Source organism: Balaenoptera musculus, chromosome 1, assembly GCF_009873245.2.
Source record: "Balaenoptera musculus isolate JJ_BM4_2016_0621 chromosome 1, mBalMus1.pri.v3, whole genome shotgun sequence".
NCBI lineage: Eukaryota > Metazoa > Chordata > Mammalia > Artiodactyla > Balaenopteridae > Balaenoptera > Balaenoptera musculus.
In genome coordinates this window covers 22,187,194-22,204,482 of record NC_045785.1, presented here as the reverse complement: position 1 = coordinate 22,204,482, position 17,289 = coordinate 22,187,194, and the positions used below count along the sequence as shown (strand labels likewise).

The 17,289-nt window shown below is 42.1% G+C and overlaps 1 protein-coding gene across 6 annotated transcripts in view; it reads right to left on the bottom strand.

Annotated features, from left to right (window-relative positions):
* The window catches only part of PHACTR4 (phosphatase and actin regulator 4), a 114,882-nt gene extending 100,296 nt beyond the window's left edge, over nucleotides 1–14,586 (bottom strand). For 2 of the 6 annotated variants that reach the window (XM_036849499.1, XM_036849520.1), the window contains exon 1: nucleotides 14,435–14,548. The gene's annotated coding sequence lies outside the window, so the exon portion shown is untranslated. Of the gene's footprint in view, nucleotides 1–10,380; nucleotides 10,462–14,434 lie in introns of those variants that run through there. The other 4 variants (XM_036849467.1, XM_036849493.1, XM_036849536.1 and 1 more) reach the window with 3 other exon arrangements.
* Nucleotides 14,587–17,289: the final 2,703 nt, after the last annotated feature.

The following is a 17,289-nucleotide window of genomic DNA, read 5'->3' as shown; positions in this document are numbered from 1 at the left end:
ATGAACAAATAAATGGGAATGATGAGAGGGAATTCACTGAAGAAATACAAATGGTTAATAAAGATGAAAATATGTTCAACCTGATTACTAATAAGGAAAATACCAACGTAAAGTGAGTTTTATTTTTATTTTTCTTGCCTATCAGAATGGCTAAAAATTTGAAGATTTAAACTATTCAGTTTGTGGGGGAGAGGAAGGAGAAAAGGAAAGATATTGATCAAAGGGTATAAGATAAGTAAGTTCTGGAGACCTAAGGTACAGCGTGATGACTACAGTTAATAATAATGTATTGTATACTTGAAATTTGCTGAGAGTAGATCTCAAATGTTTTCAACACACACGTGTGCACGCTGGTAACTGTGTGAGGTGATGGATATGTTAATTAGCTTGATGTGGTAACCATTTCACAAAGTATATGTACATCAAAATATCACACTGTACACCCTAAATACATACACTATTTATTTGTCAATCATATCTCAATAAAGCTGGAAAAAAAAAAGAATAAAATATCCAGTATTGGTGGTATTCAAGAAACAAAAGCGGCAGTGGGTGGTGGTGGTGGTGGGATGAATTGGGAGATTGGGATTGACATATATACACTAGTATGTATAAAATGGATGACTGGGCTTCCCTGGTGGCGCAGTGGTTGAGAGTCTGCCTGCCAGTGCGGGGGACGCGGGTTCGGGCCCTGGTCTGGGAGGATCCCACATGCCGCGGAGCAGCTAGGCCCGTGAGCCACAATTGCTGAGCCTGCGCGTCTGGAGCCTGTGCTCCGCAGCGGGAGGGGCCGCGATGGTGAAGAGGCCTGCGCACCGCAATGAAGAGTGGCCCCCACTTGCCGCAGCTGGGGAAGGCCCTCGCAGAGAAGCGAGGACCCAACACAGCCATAAATAAATAAATTAATTAATTAATTAAAAAAAAAAAGGAAAAAAAAATGGATGACTAATAAGAACCTGCTGTATAAAAAAACAAATAAGGGGCTTCCCTGGTGGCGCAGTGGTTGAGAATCTGCCTGCCAATGCAGGGGACACGGCTTCGAGCCCTGGTCTGGGAAGATCCCACATGCCGCGGAGCAACTGGGCCCGTGAGCCACAACTACTGCACCTGAGCGTCTGGAGCCTGTGCTCCGCAACAAGAGAGGCCGCGATAGTGAGAGGCCCGCGCACCGCGATGAAGAGTGGCCCCCACTCGCCGCAACTGGAGAAAGCCCTCACACAGAAACGAAGACCCCACACAGCCCAAAAAAAAAAAATAAATAAATAATAAATAAAAAAATTAAAAAAAAACAAAATAAAATTCAAAACTTCAAGAAAAAAATAATACTAATGCATAGAAAAGTATTCTCATAAATTAACAGGTAATTTGATGTGTCTTTTTGGAGGACACTTTGGCAGTACCAATCAAGTTTGTAAACCTTTGACCCGGCAATTCCACGTCTAAGTACAGATATACTAGACTCAAAAAGATATTGTGGCAGCATTATTTATAATGGCAAAAACTCGAGATACCTCAAATGTCTGTCAACAGGAAAATGGCTAAAGAATGAAACCTTCATACATTGAATACCATGAAGACATTCAAACATCTACTATGTCCTGACATTAAAGGATATACTCAACATATTGTTGAATGAAAAAAAGAAACAAGTTGCATAACGAAAGGTAGGATTATAAGGCTAATCACCAAAAGGGTTCTCAGTGGAAGTTTGGAGGGGACAGGAGTGGGAATAAGAGCAAGAGAGTAGGGTGATAAGGACTTTTGCTTTTTATTTTATGTACTTATATACTATCTGAATTATTACTGTATATTTCCTTTACAATCAAAAATTATTTTTAGGGACTTCCCTGGCGGTCCAGTGGTTAGCACTCCACACTTCCACTGCAGGGAGCATGGGTCTGATCCCCGGTCAGGGAACTAAGATCCTGAACAGCATCACCAAAAAAAAAAAAAATTATTTTTAAGATTTGCAGAATCAGAATTAATCATCTTATTTCTTCACCTGGAATACTTGAGACTAAAGTTGTGTTTTAGGCAAGAAAAGTTTCCCTTTAATAGATGAAGTTTGGTTAAATATATCTATACAGTGTTAGAAATCAAGTAAAAATGGTCAATGGAAAGACCGACAAATGAATTTTAAAAAATAGTTTCATAAGATACATGCACCTCCTATGTTCATGGCAGCACTATTTACAACAGCCAACACATGGAAACAACCTAAATGTCCATCGACAGATGAACAGATAAAGAAGATGTGGTACATATATACAATGAAATATTACTCAGCCATTAGAAAGAATGAAATAATGCCATTTGCAGCAACATGGATGGACCTAGAGATTATCATACTAAACAAAGTAAGTCAGAAGGAGAAAGACAAATACCATATGATATCACTTATATGTGGAATCTAAAATACAACACAAATGAACGTATCTACAAAACAAAAACAGACTCACAGACACAGAGAACAGACTTGTGGTTGCCAAGGGGGAGAGGGAGTGGGGGAGGGAAAGATTGGAAGTTTGGGATTAGCAAATGCAAACTATTATATATAGGATGGACTACATCAAGGTCCTACTGTATAGGAAACTATATTCAATATCTTATGATAAACCATAAGGAAAAGAATATGAAAAAGAATATATATGTGTATGACTGAGTCACTTTGCTGTACAGAAGAAATTAACACAGTATTGTAAATCAACTATACTTCAAAAAAAATTTTAAAGAAGTTTCATGTATACCTGGATCATACGATATCAAGTATGAATACTTCTTCATGAAATAATATTTAGGATCACTATTTATAGGAATTTAATGTGGCATAATTGATGCTTAATAGGTTAACCCTTTTTTTTTAAAATTTATTTTGGCTGCGCTGGGTCTTAGTTGCAGCATTCGGGATCTTCATTGCGGCATGCGGACCCCTTAGTTGCAGCATGCATGAGGGATCTAGTTCCCCGACCAGGGATCGAACCCCAGGCCCCCTGCATTGGGAGCACGGAGTCCTACCCACTGGACCACCAGGGAAGACCCAGTAGGTTAACCCTTTTAATCTCTTTTAATTAAAAAGAAGAAGTTGCTCAACAACTGCCCCTTAATATTTTCCTTTCTGTTCTGCCCTCCAAAAGCACTAGCACATACTAAAATATTTTAGTTACCAAATCCTCTAAACTTTTTATTAATAATTCTTAACATAAGCACCCTGAAGATAGTTAAATGCTTGCTCTTCTCCAGAGAGTTAAGAGGCTAGAGAGAAGCTTCTGATTTTCTACAAAATAAAACAAATGTAAGCACAAAGAGGAGACAGTTTTAAAAATATAAAGAAATAAACACAGACACAAAAGGTCAAATATTATGATTCAACTTATATGTGGCACCTAGAATAGGCAAATTCATAGAAGACAAAAAGCAGAATAGAGGTTACCAGGGGTTGAGAGGGGAGGACAATGGAGAGTTATTTAATGGGTACAGAGTTCGGGATGCTGAAAAAGTTTTGGAAATGGATATTGGTGATGGCTGCACAACACTGTGAATGTACTTAATACCACTGAATTATACACTTAAGAAAGGATAAAATGGTAAATTTTACAGTTTGAAAAAGTTTGCAATCATTAATGCAGCTGCAGAGAAGCAGACTTCTTACTTATCTTATGCCATAATATGCAAATGCATATTCGTTTAACAGAACGGTCTTAGTGGTCTGTGGCTACAGTGGAAGGACAAAGCCCCTCTCCCAATTATACAAAGATATCCCAGAAGCCAATTATCTCTGGGATTTTATGTAAGCACATAGAATATGTAAAAGACTGTTTGTAAAATAGCCAATCTTAATGGTATCACCAATAGGTAAAAAACATCGTGGGACCTCCCTGGTGGTCCAGTGGTTAAGAATCTGCCTTCCGATGTAGGGGACGCGGGTTCAATCCCTGGTCCAGGAAATAAGATCCCACAGGCCACAGGGCAACTAAGCCTGTGTGCTCTGGAGCCCACATGCCGCAACTACTGAGCCTGCATGTTCTGAAGCCCGCGCGCCACAGTGACAGATCCTGCATGCTGCAACAAAGATCCCACGTGCCGCAACTGAAACCCAACGCAGCCAAATAAATAAATATAAATAAATTTATTTTTTAAAAATTGTGTCTTTTTTTAATACTTACAGCAAAGATGCACCCATATCCTGAATCCTAATGCTCTCCCTCAAATTTAAATTCAGAGGCAAAGATGAGTGTGTGAAAGTAAAAGGAAGTGGAAAGTACTCTTCATACATTCTGACTGGTTCTATCCAGTTATTCTTTGGTATCTACTGGCAGTATTTTTTTTTTAACATCTTTATTGGAGTATAACTGCTTTACAATGGTGTGTTAGTTTCTACTGGCAGTATTTTTAAAAGGGGTTTATCCATGAGGGAGGGGAAGACAGGAAAGGCTACCCTCCTTAGGAACTCTCCCCCTTTCTACCTGTCACCCACAGGAGGAGGGGAAGAAGTATTTCAGGGCTCTACTTTTTAACCTTGATTAATAGACAATCAACCCACCCAAAGAACTACCATTTTCTATGAAACCCATTCCGAGGTAAATAAGAATAAAATACATCATCAACACGAATGTGAGAAAAATACTTCATACTTTTTTTTAAATATCCTTGATCCCTTATAAAGATTTTTAATTTCTAATGACCTAGGTGGATATTAGTAGTGCAAGTTTAAAAAGAACACTTCAATTTAGTGTCCTCCAAAGCTTAAAATGTCCTCATGAAACAATGCTACTAGAAATAACTGGATATGGGACTTCCCTGGTGGTCCAGTGGTTAAGACTCTGTGCTCCCAAGGCAGGGGGCCCGGGTTCGATCCCTGGTCAGGGAACTAGATCCCGCATGCTGAAACTAAGGCCCAGAGCAACCAAATAAATAAATAAATATTAAAAAAAAAAAAGAAATAACTGGATAGCATTAAGAAAAAAATTAACTTCACGCTGGTCAGAATGGCCATCATCAAAAAATCTACAAACAATAAATGCTGGAGAGGGTGTGGAGAAAAGGAACCCTCTTGCACTGGTGGTGGGAATGTAGATTGATACAGCCATTATGGAGAACAGTATGGAGGTGCCTTAAAAAACTAAAACTAGAACTACCATATGACCCAGCAATCCCACTACTGGGCATATACCCTGAGAAAACCATAATTCAAAAAGACACATGCACCCCAATGTTCATTGCAGCACTGTTTACATTAGCCAGGTCATGGAAGCAACCTAAATGTCCATCGACAGACGAATGGATAAAGAAGATGTAGTACATTATATACAATGGAATATTACTCAGCCATAAAAAGGAACGATATTGGGTCATTTGCTGAGACATGGATGGATCTAGAGACTGTCATACAGAGTGAAGTAAGTCAGAAAGAGAAAAACAAATATCGTATATTAATGCATATATGTGGAACCTAGAAAAATGGTACAGATGAACCAGTTTGCAGGGCAGAAATTGAGTCACAGATGCAGAGAACAAACGTATGGACACCAAGGGGGGGAAAGTGGCAGGGGGGTGGGGGTGGTGGTGGGATGAATTGGGAGATTGGGATTGACATGTATACACTGATGTGTATAAAATGGATGACTAATAAGAACCTGCTGTATAAAAAAATAAATAAAATAAAATTCAAAAATTAAAAAAAAACATATTTTCCCACACCTCAAAATTAATTTTTCAAAAAAAAGAAAAAAGAATGGGAGAAACAGAAGTTGAGAAATTAATATTTGCTCCACCTATGGAGAAACAATTTTCTAATGATGGAAGAAATTACAAAGGAACCAGTGAAGAGCTATGGCATGAAATATTTAGATTTCTGTACAAAACAAAACAAAAATAAAAATGAATATCTCATGGACTTCCCTGGTGGTGCAGTGGTTGAGAATCCGCTTGCCAGTGCAGGGGACATGGGTTTGAGCCCTGGTCCGGGAAGATCCCACATGCCAAGGAGCAACTAAGCCCGTGCGCCACAACTACTGAGCCTGCGCTCTAGAGCCTGTGAACCACAACTACTGAGCCCAAGTGCCACAGCTACTGAAGCCCGTGTGCCTAGAGTCTGTGCATCGCAACAAGAGAAGCCACCACAATGAGAAGCCCGCACACCACAAGGAAGAGTAGTCCCCGCTCGCCGCAAACTAGAGAAAACCTGCGTGCAGCAACGAAGACCCAACGCAGCCAAAAATAAATAAATAAATAACTAAATTTTAAAAAAAACAAGGACCTACTGTATAGCACAGGGAACTATACTCAATATTATGTAATAACCTATAAGGGAAAAGAATCTGAAAAAGGATATATATGCTGTACATCTGACACGCGATATTTTAAATCAACTCTATTTTAATAAAAAAAAATTTTTTTAAAGAAGTAAAATAAAGGAGTTCCCTGCTGGCCTAGTGGTTAGGATTCCGGGCTTTTACTACTGTGGCCCAGGTTCAATCCCTGGACGGGGAACTCCCACAAGCTGTGCCGCAAGCTGTGCAGCGTGGCCAAAAAAAAATAAAATAAATAAATAAAATGAAATGAAAAAAATAAATAAAATATTTTAAAAATCAAGCACTATGTAAATGTTCATACCTGCTGATCCAGTAATTTCATTTTTTTAAATTTATTTTTTATTGACATAGTTGAATTACAACGTGGTGTTAATTACTGCTGTACAGAAAAGTGACTCAGTTATACATATATATACATTCTTTTTCATATCCTTTTCCATTATGGCTTATCACAGGATATTGAATATGGCAGTAATTTCATTTTTTTAAAAAAAGTTACATGTACAGAGACCTGTGTGGCAGTATTATTCACAATGGTTAAATAAATTGAAGCCAACAACATAGGAATCCTTGGTTCAGTTGTTCTTTAATTTTTTTTTTTTTTATTTGGCTGCGCTGTGTGGCTTGCCAGATCTTAGTTCCTGGACCAGGGATCGAACCTGGGCCTACTGCAGTGAAAGCACCAAGTCCTGACCACTGGACCGCCAGGGTATTTCCCTTAGTTCAGTTTATTTTCATAAACAGGCACTGTTTAGTGGGCAGAATAAAGAAGTAAATAAGCTACAGAGGGAAAAGTGCCCTGCAGAGACAATGGGCAAAGTGCTCTGGGATCACTCAAGGTAAGGATGAATCATTAACCTTTTTAGCCAGTTTTTGACACTGTATTTCCAACCTAAGTGCAAAGAAGAGAACAGGTATCTGGGTAGATAGAATCAAGTACATTGGTTATCTGCTAGATATCTGCAGGGTCAAGGCGGGCTAAGACAGTTCTCTGTAAGAGATTTTGTTGAGTTCCATCAGAATTAGCCATCCACAAAGGAAACAAACAAATGAAGCAATGTACTTAAGTTCTGTGAGATAATCATAAAATTGTTATCTACCCTTAAATAAAATACAGTCAACAACTATTTTAAAAATACTCCTGGAAATTTGGCTAACAAGTTCACATTTGAGAGAATAAATGCAGAGAATCTTTAACAATGGAGGTTTTTTTTTTTAAGTCACAGATTTGATTCAAGATAAGATTTGATTTTAATGTATACCTGAAAAAACACCCAGCAACATCATATACTACAAACAAATTTCTAAATTCAGTGCACTGATAGTACACACCCTGAGAGGTTTCCCTTACCACTCAGTACCCTGGAAGTGAAGGATGCGCTTCAAACCAGTTCTAGCTCCCTTGTACAGCACTGATCACAGTACTAATCCCTTTTTCTTTGCCAGGTATAATCATATCTTTTCTCATATTTACTAAACACTATACAGTTTACAAAGACTTCTCACATACATTATCCCATCTGACACTTTTGAAGAAATGGTTACTAACTCTGTTTTATAAATGAGGAAACTTAAAGTTCAAGGAGCTCAGCTGACTTGGATAGTCACAGCTAAGAAGTGATGGAGCTGGAACTAGAACGCAGGTTTTCAGACTCCAAAGGTAGTAAATACATTATATTGAGTAACTATGTCAGAACTTTCAGATTGTCAAAACCAACACCTGGTGCTTTAAACACAATAGAGAAGTTAAACTGAAAACCAAGCTTGAATCTGAAAGCTGTATGGTTTCAACCATCTCTTCCCTAAAAATCAGTCACTAAACACATTTCCTCTCCTAAACTCCTCGGAATACCATAAAAATCCTAGAATTTGAGAAATCAACTAAACCAGACCCTTTTAGAGATGAGAAAACTGAAGCATAAAACTTCTGACTCGCTCCGAGCCTCCCATCACAACACAGTTTGTCTTTTTCTAAGGCCCACATCAACTACTGTATTCAAGAAATGTCTGAGAATGGAGGAGACAGAATGGATGGCCGACTGGCTAATTTTTCTGAACTCGGTGGGGCCCTAACTGAGGTTCAGCAGCCCTTTTGCTCATCTCTGGTGGGTTCCCTTACCTTTTCCATGACTGCTATTCCAAACTTTTAACATTCTCTAAAGTCCTCCAGCCCACTCTATCCTTTGATCATTCTGCAGATAACTTAACTCATTCATTCAGAAAGAAAGATTTTAAAAAAAGAAGTCATCAGGCATTAACAGACCCTACAAGGCAGAAATTATTATTCTAAACTTTGAAGTCAAAATATATCTGGGTTCCAGATCACTTCAATTACTTAAAGGTGCCTTTGGGAAATTTAATCTCTCTGAGCCATACCTCCTTCAGCTGTCAAATGGGAATGCCCACCCAATCTACAGAATTTTTGTAAAATTAAATGAAATAGCACATAGAAAAGTACCTAGATCAGTGTCTGGGTGCAAAATAGGCTGTTGGTAACTTACTCCAATTTCAACTTCCACCTCCGTCACTTCAAATATATCTTCTCCCATCCTTTCTCCATGCTTCCTTTTCAAGGCTCACCTCTCTATGAGCTTTGGTTTTATTTCCTCCCAATGTTTCTCTATTATCTTCCTTTTCTTTTGCGCAGATCTTCAATATCTGGCTCTCTGCTGGCTCCTTTTCCTTTACCTTCAAACATGTCAAATCTCTCCCATTCTTTTTTTTTTTTAATTAATAGCTACTTTATTTATTTATTTATTTATTTATTTATTTTTGGCTGTGTTGGGTCTTCGTTTCGTGCGAGGGCCTTCTCTAGTTGTGGCAAGCGGGGGCCACTCTTCATCGCGGTGCACGGGCCTCTCACTACCGCGGCCTCTCTTGTTGCGGAGCACAGGCTCCAGACGTGCAGGCCCAGCAATTGTGGCTCACGGGCCCAGCCGCTCCGCGGCACGTGGGATCCTCCCAGACCAGGGCCCGAACCCGCGTCCCCTGCATTGGCAGGCAGACTCTCAACCACTGTACCACCAGGGAAGCCCACCTCCCATTCTTTAAAATCAAAACAAAACCAAAAAAAGGTCCTTAATCCTGCCTATTTAGCACTTACTCTAAATATGCTCCTAAACCCTCTAACCCACCCTGAAGACAGCAAGCAATTACCCGTCAAAACAGATCAGCTTATGTCAATTTCCTGCTTAAAAACTTCTGATGGTTTAGCAATTCCTTAATCATAAAGCCTGAAGTCTTCTTTTGGCCGTGCCACCACACAGCTTGCAGGATCTTAGTTCCCCGACAAGAGACTGAACCCAGGCCACAGCAGTGAAAGTGCCGACTGCTAACCACTGGACCGCCAGGGAATTCCCATAGCCTGAAGTCTTTAACAAGCATTTTGAATCCTTCTCAGCACACAGCCATCGATCTTTCCTTTCACCGGCCATTAACACTTTTCAACTTCTCAGCCCCACTGGTCCAGAGATCCCTAAGTATTCCATAACTTTCTAGAATGATATGCATATGTTTCATTTCTTAAAAAATATTTAATTATGCATTTATTTGTTCGGCTGCACCAGTCTTAGTTGCGGCATGTGAGATCTTTTAGTTGCGGCATGTGTGATCTTTAGTTGCGGCATGCGGGATCTTTAGTTGCAGCATGCGGGATCTAGTTCCCTGACCAGGGATCGAACCCGGGCCCCATGCATTGGGAGTGCAGAGCCTTAACCACTGGACCACCAGGGAAGTCCCAGCATATGTCTCCTTATATGCAGTTTTCTGGGGTGAAAATCTATTGCTATTCTCAAATTTTCTAGAGGGGGTACCTGAACCAAAAAAATGTAAAAACCCACTGCAATATCCTCTAGCCACACCAGACACACACCTTATACTTCAGCGTCTCCATTCCTATGCTCAAACTGCCCCCTCTGGCTGGAATAACCTTAATAGTAACTGTTCTTATTAATCCCTCAAGAACAAGCTCCAAAATCACTCCCTCTGTAATGCCTTCCTTCACTGTCTACCAAAACAGAATCATTCAGTCCCTTACCTATAGTATAACACACCCCTATTTAATACTCACCAGACTACTAGGTGTTGTAATGTTGTAAGCTTTAAGGCGGGAGCTATATACCTTCACATCTTTGTACCGCCAGAACATAACCCAGGTCCTAGCACATGATGGACAAAACAAAAAAATCTGCTGAACAATTTTGGCACTCAACTGCTCCTGCCCACTTTTGTTACTCATTCACTCATTCACCAAACATTTATAAAGTTCCAATGAAATACCTGGAGCTGTGTGCCAAGCAGTAAGGATGTAGACTAGGGCATGGTCCCTGACATTAAGGCAGTTAACTGTGACAATATAGAATAATAATGGTCTTATTTGATAAGTGCTATTTTAAAAGGTCTACATGAAGGGCTATGATAGCCCATGTGAAGATGTGACTAACACTCACAGAAGGTTTAACAATGGGACATCAGATTCTCTCAGAACAGAGAATCCAACTATTCTCTTTGTCTTTCTTTTTTTTTTAATTAATTTATTTATTTGCTTGTTTTTTATTTTTGGCTGTGTTAGGTCTTCGTTGCTGTGCGCGGGCTTTCTCTAGTAGCGGCGAGCGGGGGCCACTCTTCGCTGCAGTGCGCAGACCCCTCATTGTTGTGGCTTCTCTTGTTGCAGAGCACGGGCTCTAGGCGCGCGGGCTTCAGTAGTTGTGGCACGCAGGCTCAGTAGTTGTGGCTCGCGGGCTCTAGAGCGCAGGCTCAGTAGTTGTGGCGCACGAGCCTAGTTGCTCCGTGGCATGTGGGATCTTCCCGGACCAGGGCTCGAACCCGTGTCCCCTGCATTGGCAGGCGGATTCTTAACCACTGTGCCACCAGGGAAGCCTTGTCTTTCTTTATAAATAACCTTTCCCCAATGTTCCTTTTCCTTTTCTAATAGTAGTAACAATAACTTACCACAGGAATGTGAAGGGTACAATGCAACCAAATTTTTATCCTACTCGATTCTGGAAACAATTCCACAAGCTAGGTAGAGCAGGAATCATTACACCCATGTTAAAGATGAGAAAACTAAAGTTCAAAGAGGTTACTGATCAAAATTGCACAGTAAATAAGAGGGGATTTATTTAGTACTTATTTACAGTCTTACTCCTCCCTTTCAAAACTAATCAGTTTGTAAGCCCCAGAGAAAAAAGACTTTTGTTCTCACTGCTTTGTTCTCAGGGACTACAAAGGTGCTTAAAACACAACAGGTGGGGTTTGCCTGGTGGCTCTGTGGTTAAGAATCCGCCTGCCAACGCAGGGTACACAGGTCCGAGCCCTGGTCCGGGAAGATTCCACATGCCGCGGAGCAACTAAGCCCGTGCGCGCCACAACTACTGAGCCTGCGCTCTAGGGCCCGCGAGCCACAGCTACTGAAGCCTGCGTGCCACAACTACTGAAACCAGTGTGCCTAGAGCCTGTGCTCTGCAACAAGAGAAGCCACTGCAATGAGTAGCTTGTGCACGGCAACGAAGAGTAGCCCCCGCTCAACACAACTAGAGAAAGCCCCAACGCAGCCATAAACAAATAAATTAATAAAATAACTTCCCTTCTTAAAAAAAAACACAACAGGTTTTCAATAAATATTTGTTGACTGAATTGATTTGAAAATACAGCAGACCAACAGCAAAAAACACAAAGGAAAAAAGCTCCTTCCCATTATGATGGCATAATAAAAGAGAGATTTAAAACAGGCTTCTACTAGTTAGAAAGGCTATACTAATTGTATTGACTCAATTCCACTGGCATGTAATGCATTTTACCTAAGAAGAATTTAAGTAAGGGAGGTGAAGTAGGTTTTTATTTCTGATGTCACATTCATGGCATGTACTGACATAAACCCAAGGCTTAAACTGCAAGTTTGAAACTGATCAAAAGTTTTTATTGAAAGCAAAAACTAAGAAAGCATTTTCTTGAGTTTTGACTCTCTGGCTAGAAAAATGTCTGAATATCAGTTCCTTCTTCTGTTATTTTCAGCAGCTGATGCTGCCGTATATCGTATATACGTTCTCCAATATATTTCTTAATATACCTTTAAGCAAAGATTAGTTAAACCCTTTTAGTAAATAAAACTTTCAATAACCATTAGTCAAAACCACAGCCCAATAACTCACCACCCTTCCCCACCTCCAGGGCTCCATAAAATTGCCATTCTGCCTAGGCACAAGGTAATCACAGCATGCCATAAGACAAGGTGATGGAACAAATGCTCAGTACGGCAATTGTTTGTGGTCCTAGAAACTCCAGTTCCTTATAAATCAGGTGCTCTGACTGAAAATATTTCCAATATTTTTCTCCAATATTTAAATTTCAGTGAATCACAAGCTGTTGGTAGTGTTATGATAAATAACTGCAATAGGCGTGAGGTAACGGATAGAGTCCCGGATTTGGAATACAGTTTACTCTACTATTTCCTATCCAGGTTAACTGTGTGACCCCCGGCAAGTCAGTTAACATTTCAGAGGCTGTCAATTTAACATTTTACAGCTGTAAAATCAGAGAACCACCACCTCACAGAACTGCACAGTGAAAATTCAATTATATAACATATATGAACAGTTTCCAAAAATAGCACTGTGGGAATTCCCTGGTGGTCCAGTGGTTAGGACTCCACACTTCCACTGCAGGGGGCACGGGTTCAATTCCTGATCGGGGAACTAAGATCCCTCAAGCCAGGCAGGGAGACCACAAAAAAAAAAAAAAAAAAAAAAAAAAAAGCACCGGTAGCACTGTCATCCCTACACAATATTACTAACACAATCAGGGATTCTCAGAGTAAATCACTTCCACTAAGAGATACCAAACAAAGTAATAAAGTACAAAGGGGTTTATCTGCCTACTTGACTAGGGTGGGAATTTTACCTATATAACTTCAATAACCTTCCCTGATTCATGTAAAGGGGTCCTGGTTGTCCTCATTTCAGAGACTTGAAAGACTAACCTATTTTTCAAAAGGAGTATCTGCAATGGCTTTTATTTTAAAAGCTTTACCTTAAGCTGAACCTAGTCTTCCAACGGGACATACACAAAGTTACCACTCACAAAATGTGATCAAACCCACACAATTCACCAGTTGCAGTAAGGATCTACTACCTCTCCTCCCTCAAACGGGCTTCATTTCGATTACTTCTGTAGCTTTCTAGAAGCCACTAGGTTTCTGGTTTCTTTATAAAGCAGATCCTTCTATTAATGGACATTTGCTTTCAACTCTGCGTTTTCAGCAGAAGTGAAAATGGATTTGAGGGGAATAGAGGGTGTGGAACTGGGCGGCTGGATAAAGTACTGTGGTCTTTTTCTGCGTGCAATGGATGAAAAGGCTGCTCGCTGCCCTATAAATCACTTTCTCTCCTCCGAGATTCTAGCGGTGTGTGAACTACCATTCTGACCATCCGCACCGGTTCTGATTACTCGATCACAGCCGCGACCCATACGGACTTCGAAGCAAATTCGATCCCTTCCCGGTTTCCTGGGGAGGGGGGCTCACTTCTTTCCCATAGGCCCATCCCCCCTCCAGAAAAATGCCTGGAGATTAGTGCCCTGAAGCCAACCGGGACTGACGTTTAAGAGTTGGACAATAACCTCGAGGTTTCAATAGAAACCCCGTCCGCCTCGCCTTGGCTCCGAAGCCTCCGATCTGCCCAGCTGGGATGCAGAGGTATGAGGGAAGACAGGTTTGAAAAGTGGACTTTGACCCGATCTGGTTACCGTAACCGGATCCCCAGGGACCGGCCCCTGTCAGGGACTGGCCCGGCGGGCTCTCCCGAGGAGGCGACTCCAAGCCCGGGCACAAAGGGGCGCAAAGCAGCCGAGACAAAAGGGCCCAGCCAAGTCGCGGTGGGCGGAGAGGGCGAGCCTGAGCGAGGCGCGCCGCAGGCGGAGAAGCCAAGGCGGACGGTTGTGGGAGGGCGGAGGAGCAGGCGGCGGCCACCCCCCGCCCCGCCCTGGCTCGAAGCGACCACGGCCCGGCCGTTACCCCGGCCCGCACCGCCGCCCTCTCGCGGAGCTGAAAGCGTGGCCCGAGCCTACCAGGCGCCCGCAGCCCGACTCCGTGCACTTTCCGCTCACTTTCCCTTGCTTGCCGAACTCACCCGAGGCGTCGCCGCCGCCTCCTCAGCCTCCACAGTGGTTTACCCCCGGAAATCCTACCTGGCCTGCCGGCCGCCAGGCTGCAGCCAGAGACTTCGGCCCCCGCGGAGGGGCGGGGGGCGGTAAAGGGAGCCGGCGGGTCAGTGAGGGGTAGGAAGTGCCGCCGCGGGGCTCATGGGACTTGTAGTTCCAGGAGGGGCCAGCTGTGCCGCGGGCCGGACAAAATGGCGGGAACGTCTCGCCCTTAGTTCTGGGCGGGCGGCCCCACACGGCCTCTCTGGGCATGCGCCGCCCCTTCTTGTAAAAGAGCTTGGGCACCTTTCCTGGTATGGAGGAGGGCAAAGGTCTTTGGACTTGGGAGGAGAGAGTTCAATGCTGGGCTCCAGGGAGTGCCTAAGGAGGGAGCTGATGAAGGTGTGCTGTGATAGAAATCTGTGTCCAGTCCCTGTCTGGCTAAAGTTCAGTTATAATCTCCGCAAAGGAAAAAACTATTGAGGGCTAGTTACTGAAGTGCAGTAAACTTAGAAGCAAGTTACTCTCAATTTTGTGCGTAAGGAAGAAACCCAGGAATCATTTTTATCTCCTTCAGCCTATTAAGTCCAGTCATTTTACATCCCAGTTCCTTACCAGTTTTTCCACTACCACCTTTCCAAGGGGAGGCACCATCACCTTTCCAAGTTTCTCTAGTTTCAGGCCTCCAGGCAGTCACTCCAAACACCTTCCTTCCCGCTGCCAGAGGATCTTTCTAAGTGCCAAACACATTGTGTCACAACCCAAGTTAGACCTAAGTGTAAAACCTAAAGCTACAAAACTTTTAGAGGAAAACACAGGAGAAAATCCATGTGACTTTCAAACACACAATCCATAAAGGAGAAAAACTGATAAGCTGCACATCATCAGAATTAACACTTTTGCTCTTTCAAACACGGTTATGAAAATGAAAAGGCAAGCTGCAGACCTGGATGAAACAGCAGCAAAACCTATAGCCAACAAAGGACTAGTATCTAGAACACACAAAGAACTCTTTCAACTCAAGACAAACAACCTAGTTAAAAATAAATAAATAAATTGAACAGAGACACTTTACCAAAGACAGTAAATGTATGGCAAATAAACACATAAAAGATGTTAAGGCTTCCCTGGTGGCGCAGTGGTTAAGAATCTGCCTGCCAACGCAGGGGACATGGGTTCAAGCCCTGGCCCTGGAAGATCCCACATGCCGCGGAGCAACTAGGGCCGTGCGCCACAACTACTGAGCCTGCTCTCTAGAGCCCATGAGCCACAACTACTGAAGCCTGTGCACCTAGAGCCTGTGCTCCGCGACAAGAGAAGCCACCGCAATGAGAAGCCCACGCACCACAACGAAGAGTAGCCCCCGCTTGCCGCAACTAGAGAAAGCCCGCGCACAGCAACAAAGACCCAATGCAGCCAAAAATAAAATAAATGAATTTATTTAAAAAAAAAGATGTTAAGGAAATGCAAATTAAAACCACAATAAGATAACATTACACACCCAATGGATTGGCTAACATAAAATAGACTGGCAGTATCAAGTGTTAGCGAGAATGTAGAGCAATGGGAATTCTCACTGCTGGCTGGATTGTAAGATGCTACAACCACTCTGGGAAACAGTTTGGCAGTTTCTTTAAAAATTAAATATATACCTACCATAATTAAATATATACCTACTATAATTAAATATTATATACCTACCTAATATATGGCCCAACCATTTACTGACTATAGGTATTTACCCAAGACAAATGAAAGCATACATCTGCACAAAGACTTGAACATGAACTTTCATAGCAGCTTTGCTACTAGCCAAAGACTGGAAACAACTCAAATGTTCTTCACAATGCAAATGGATATTTCCACAATGGAATACTCTTCGGTAATAAAAAGGAATGAGCTACTAATACATGTAACATCATGATGAATCTTAAAATAATTATGCCGAGTGAAAGGAGTCAGACAGGGACTTCCCTGGTGGCACAGTGGTTAAGAATGAGCTTGCCAATGCAGGGGACACGGGTTCGAGCCCTGGTCCGGGAAGATCCAACATGCCGTGGAGCAACTAAGCCCATGTGCCACAACTACTGAGCCTGCACTCTAGAGCCCGTGAGCCACAACTACGGAGCCCACATGCCACAACTACTAAAGCCCGCGCACCACCACAATGAGAAGCCCGAGCACCACAACAGAGTAGCCCCTGCCCGCCGCAACTAGAGAAAGCCTGTGCGCAGCAACGAAGACCCAACGCAGGCAAATATAAATAAATAAATAGATATATTAAAAAAAAGAAAGAAGTCAGACATAAAAGAGTATATCCTGTGTGACTGCATTTACATAAATTCTAGGAATTATCGTGACAAAAGCAGATCAAGTGGTTGCCTGGGGACCAACGAGGCAGAAGCATGACAGGGAGGGATAATAAAGGAGATGAGGAGGAACTTCCCTGGCGGTCCAGTGGTTAAGACTCTGTGCTTCCACTACAGGGGGTGTGGGTTCCATCCCCAGCTGGGGAACTAAGATTCCCAAAAGTAAAAATAATAATAATAAATAAAGGGGATAAGGAAACTTTTGGGGTGACAGGTGTCAACTGAAAAAAGAAATACACAACCTAAAAGTTGAGAGTTATGTTTTATTTGGTGTACAAAACTGAGGACTTAAGCCCGGGACACAACATCTCAGATAACCCTGAGAGGCTGCTCTGAAGAGGCAAGGGGAGAGCCAGGATATATAGGAGTTTTTGCAACAAAGACCAGGTAGTAGGAACATCAAAAGATTACGGTTAATTAAAGAAAACCAGATGTCTTAAGTTAAGGAATTTAGCACTTTTCTATATATGGGGAGA